General features: G+C 35.6%; 2 protein-coding genes across 2 annotated transcripts in view; both read right to left on the bottom strand.

Moving 5' to 3' along the window:
- LOC119408735 (protocadherin beta-15-like) overlaps nt 1–5,843 on the bottom strand; it is a 13,301-nt gene that overhangs the window by 6,205 nt on the left and 1,253 nt on the right. The window lies entirely within an intron of this gene.
- Nucleotides 3,253–5,843, bottom strand: part of LOC119408737 (protocadherin-10) — a 27,951-nt gene continuing 25,360 nt past the window's right edge. The window contains exon 6 of the mRNA XM_037675577.1: nt 3,253–4,821. The gene's annotated coding sequence lies outside the window, so the exon portion shown is untranslated. The remainder of the gene's footprint in view (nt 4,822–5,843) is intronic.

Consider the following 5,843-nt stretch of genomic DNA (forward strand, 5'->3'; position numbering starts at 1 on the left):
ATTTTTTTTTGAGGGGGGGGTAAGATTTGGTTGTGGTATATTTGAGTTAATTTATATTACACCAAGGATTTGTATAATTTTTTTAATTAAAGTGTTAAGAAGGTGAATGGAACTGAATAAGGTAACATAAGTTTCTGTTCTACAAGTCGTATTCCTGTGTGTTCTGTGGGTTGAAGCTCTTATTGACTCTATCATATGGTCTGCTACTATACCACTCTCCTTACCAAACCTAGGAAAGCATTAAGCTTGAATCTGAGCCTGAAATCATTTTGAACTGTAGTTCCTGGGTCTCAGACATACAAGGTGGATTTAGTTATTATAGATAGCACACGAAGCAGCATAGATCTGATTTAGAAGGAAGAACCATACAGGTACCATAAATTACACTGACAGGAAAAAAAAAATAAAATGAATAAAATATTAAAAAATAAAAAATAGTTTTGTTCATTTTTTCCATATATAAGTTGTTAAAATAGCAGTGACTCTTCTGGGATATATGGGGACATTGACGATGATTTCTATTTTTTATTATTATTATTATTTTATTGAAACTTTGCTTGACATTTGATCATATGCAGTTTCTGTATAATCTGTGGTTTGCTCCACACAGTCCCATGCTGACCATTTTTTTAGTAGAAGTGAGCAGCGACATCGCATGGATTAAACCTGCAACTACAGTGACGATTACCCCTGCTGCTCGTTGTAAATAAAGTTAATTTAATTTTGACCCTTTTTCTGAAACAGTCATGGTGTATTTCACCGTGAAGTACTTAATGCATTGAAACGAAATGAAATCCATGATTCTGATGCGCGTGTGTGTGTAAGAAAACAGACTGACCTACATTAGTCCTCTCTTTTCGTACCCTCCCCTCCCACTCGCTTCTGTTACGTATTGGCGCAGAATGTAGGCCAGGCGTGTACGTGCGCGTGCACAAGCACTGCCGCATTCTGCCGCACCTCCTCCCATCTCAGCTTCCATTTAAATTCACTTATACAGCAACACTGACTCCTCTCTGTTGTTTCTCTCTTATTTATTTTTCAGCACAAACATGGCGGCAACATTCTGCTGTTATTATTTTATGTTTAAAAAATGTGAATGCTGAATTGTGAGAACGGAGGGGAGGGGTGATTGATGGAATATTAAATTAAAGGCGGATGCAGAGCTCCAGTGAGCTGAGGACACGTTGCCATGGAAACGCAGCCTGGCTCTGGTGGTCGCTGCCTGTGGTGCTGAAGACAAGCAGGCGCTGAGGAAAGAAGCAGAAAGGGCGGGGGGTGGATGGGTCTGATCGGTTCTAGTTATCCCTTGTTACAATGTTAGAATTATTCTCTCTCATTTTATAATAATTTAGTCTTTTTTTTTTGTTTGTTTGTTTTTTAACACTGTGACATGTCAGATGCTTTGATAGTGGGGTAATAAACAGATATGTAGTAGGCGTGAGTTGGCCTCCTAGAGCCAGCTGGTGGCTGTCCCACTGCTTTGTTACACCCAGATGCAGTGCTGAGTCATGCATCTGGGTGCTCATGTGAAGCAGAGCAGCAGACATCAGGCTCTGTAAAATCACCCCTCAAGGTCAGCAGTCAGAAATGTCAAAAATGAAAAGGAAGCTTATTGTTATGATTATTATTAAAAGCTTTTTTTGTCTAGACCCTAATGGAACAATGTTGGTGTGCGTTTGTTTAAAACATACACAAAATTTAATTTGATAATTTGCATACAAGTTTAATTGTTTAGGAAAAACTAAATGAAAGAGATTTATTTGGTCTGAAGGGCATCTTCCTTTTGTCCACTGTCGTGTTATTGTGTTCACTCACATGACCTCATCTCCCCAGAGAGATGAGATCATGTGACTGCACAGAAACACATAATGAGACACTTATTTTAAGATGGTGAAAAGAAAGAATATATAAAATTTTAAAGACATTGCTGCAAATACATTTTATAAAGGAAAAAAATAATAATTAGGCTTGATCAAACTTATTTTTTTCCCGTTTCAAAATGACTGAACAATTCATTACACTATAATTTAAGTATTGGTTAAGACTTGTTCTGGCTCTTTTCTTTTTACCTGCACATAGAACTGTCAACATATTTATTTTTATTGGGACAAATCTGACAGTTTATATTCTGATTGTGACTTGTGATGACACTACAGAAGGAGCACTTACCTGGATCCAGTTTGAACTTCCATCACACATGGAGAGAGATCGGATGTCTAACATTGTGTATGTGGATTCAGTTCACAACATTCAGAATTCATTACAAACGTATCTTCAAGATGTTTGAATGACCACTTTGCTCTCTGAATTCTCATTAATATAATGCAGCAGTAAAATATGTATCCCATATGACCAGCTAATATTGTACAATATACTAAATCCCATTGTGTTACAAATATAATTTGGATGCTTCACATAATTTCAATTTAACTTTGATTTTTTTATACTTGAATGCCAGCTTGAAATCTTGAACCAGTGAAACATCATTGTAAACAAAACAAACTAGTATTCTTTTGTAACCTAGTTTTTGTTTACATCAAGAGGAACAATTTGAATTACAAAAAAATGAACGTCTGTTCAGCTTGATAAAAAAAAAAAAGTTCACTCATTGAAACATTGTTTTGTCACTTGAGCTAGTTTTACAAATTCCAAACAGAATAATGTGACATAAGCATGATTAACATGCAATATAGTGCAATTAACTCCCAAATCAACTTATGTCATCAAGATATGAGCCACTTTTTTTTTTCTTCTAAAATCTACATGTGAACTGAAAGCAATTCAACAAAAGTTCTGGCATGCCTTGTCTGTCACCATCATTGGACTGATTTTAACTGCTGATATTTAAAGACTAAAATGCATGGATTGTTTTGGGAAACAGACATACTAATGTATATACATAAGTGGAAACAAGCCAGTTGGTTAACAGCTGGCAAGAAAGTGGCAGAAGTAGTCATTCAGTTAGACCTTGAGCGTTGACATTTGAACACTCATCATTTCGACTGAAAATCAGGACCTTTCACTTACCTAATGAGCGAAAACAGTTTCTTTAAAAGGACAAATAAACCCCCTTAAAAGCATGCATACAACAGCTATAATTACCATTGTGAAAGGTAAGGTGACGAGAAGTGCATTGTTGTCGTTTTAATTAAGTCATACAGACCAGACCATAGCATACAATTAGCTCACATTACACAACAGAATACACTATGAAAGTACCACTGTACAAAAGCACTTACTGTAAATGTTGGGCTAAAATATGTTCCAAGTTCTCACAAGGAACATGATGAAAGCTGTGCTAATAAAGAGTTTGATCACATGAAATCTGAATATTATTTCATACAAAGGGCGACTCATGAATCTGATGGCACATAATTCTGTTCACATTGGAGATACAAAAGCACCAGCGTTTTAAATAAAGGCATATTTATAGACAAATAATGAATTATACACGTCAGTTGTATTTGTGTTTAGGTTTATGTCTTGGATAAGCAGACATATTCAGTAAAATAGTCATTAGTATGAATGGAGTAATTCCATTGGGTAAAATACAATAAACAGTTTAAAACTTGTTGTTTTTGAATTGTAAATGAAGCACTCAATTTTTAGTTTCAACAAGTTACACAGACATTACACAAAGTACTAAAAACCCATGATTGAAAGTCAAAAACAGTAATGTGCATTAGCATTTCAAATGTATTATACAGCCCTCATAGGAACACGTACGTCTATTTTCTCAGTTCAGTTCAGTTTATTTCAAGTTGATTTAAACAGGAGCAGTATACATTGTGGTCCACTTAATTTAAACACTTAATACTATATTTGCAGGTGTTTTCAAGAGGGCAAACTCTTCAAATAGTGTAATTTTAGGCTGTCGATACATTTAATTTTGTGGAAATAACAGTTCTCTTGATGCTCATGTTTAAATGAGAGGGACAAACATCTGAATATCATTGCTGGTCCCACTAAACAAGTTATCAAGATTGTGTTTTAAGTAAATTGATACTGTATGTGCAGAAGAATAATATATTAAAATCCATGGAAGTAATTTGGTTATTCCATGCAGAAATATAAAGGCATGAAGGCTTTAGGCCTCACTCATATTAATTTGAGCGTATGATATACTTGGCACTCATTGTCATGTGTTTAGGCCTGTTTTTCCTATAAAGCACAAATCAAGTACAAAACATAACGCTACTAAAAGCTAACACATTTATGGAATACAGTACTGACTCTGTCAATATTTAAATTCTAGGTTTGTGCTTTCCTGACACAGTTAAAGTTGTTTCGCTTCTTTATGTTGTTTATATTAAACATCAATGTTGCTTTGGAGCAAGACAATGCACAAGAGCTTGAAATGCACTTTTCAACAAACGTTTTTAGCGAGACAGTGAGCAGCTTCTTAAAAGTCTTTCAAATTTCCCACATCTGGTTATGGAATCCTTGTTCTGGCTTCTCTGAATCTTGAATGGTGTATATTTTTACAGTTCCTTCATTTATGAACATGATTTCTGTCCATTTTTCTTTAAAACGACTGTCTTGAAGGATATCTGGACCCATGCATCATGCATAATGAAAGAACATCCGGACATTGTTGACATCCGTTTTGCTTGTGCTCAAAATACAGGGAGGATATTCAGATTGGACACCATAGTTCATAAATGCTTTACCATGACAACATGAGCAAACCAGACTAAGGGTAGATGTGTTTGATTGAAGATGATGTCCTCCTTTTCTTCATTGAAGTTGTACTTGTTACGAATACTGTCCACAGCTGGAGGGTTGGCTTCATTTAGAGCTGCTGCTGCTTGCCGTGGACATCTGTCAGTGAGACAAGAAAATAAGGCAAATGTGAAATGGATCCAAAGCACAGAGAGGGCAGCAATGGAGCAAACTGAGATATATCATGCAGCTGATGTGTGTCACTCAAAACACGGGCTTCAGGCAGAGGGGGTTGGAGGAGTGACTGAGTGAATCCTTGAACATATACCAGGGAGGTGGCAAACCTATTAATAAATATCATGCTCTAAAATCATAGAAAGGTTTGTTGTTCTGTAACTGGTTTCTTTCTGCGCCTCTCCAGCACAAAAATGTCACAGTTCCAACTACAGGAGAATGTGTTATTTATGTTCAGAAGTGGAGATCTGTGAAGAGGACAAAGACAGTAGACTCTGTCTTGTAAACATTTAAAAAATAGATTCCACTCCTAATGTCAAACTGATGGGTCAGTGTGGGGGATAAACTCATTAGTATTCAAATGCACATACATTTGAGGACCAAGTGATTCAAATAAAGAGGTAGATATTGTACAGATATGTCTGTTAACGACTTGAAATTAAAAGCAAAGCCTGAAATTAAAGGCACTATCAACAAAATGTTGATATTATCATTTTATTTTTTTTATCTCTAGCTGCAAGTAAAAGTTTTGACCCAGATACATTTTATATACTGTACAGTACAGCTCCACTTCCAAAAATATTGAGACATTGTGGAAAATGCATGGAAAACAGAATGCAGTGATTTGCCAAGCTCATAAACCCAAATTTTACTCAAAATTAAATATAGTAAGCAAATAAAATGTGTCAAATAGAAAATTCTACCTTTTTTTTCCAGAACAAAACATTAATATTTTGAGTTTGATCGCAGCAATACAGCTGGAAGAAGCGTGGACACGGACAATAAAAAGTTGCAAATATAAGTACTTCAAATTAGAAAAAGAGAAGCATTTTGCAACTTATTAGGTTAATTGGCAACAGCTCAGTAAGGATTGGATTTAAAAAGAGCACTTTGGAAAAGCTCACTGTATCGACTGCGAAGCTGAGAAGATGTTCACCGGTCTGCCA

The sequence above is a fragment of the Nematolebias whitei genome, chromosome 4 (genome assembly GCF_014905685.2).
Source record: "Nematolebias whitei isolate Nwh7 chromosome 4, NemWhi1, whole genome shotgun sequence".
NCBI classification, from domain to species: Eukaryota; Metazoa; Chordata; class Actinopteri; order Cyprinodontiformes; family Rivulidae; genus Nematolebias; species Nematolebias whitei.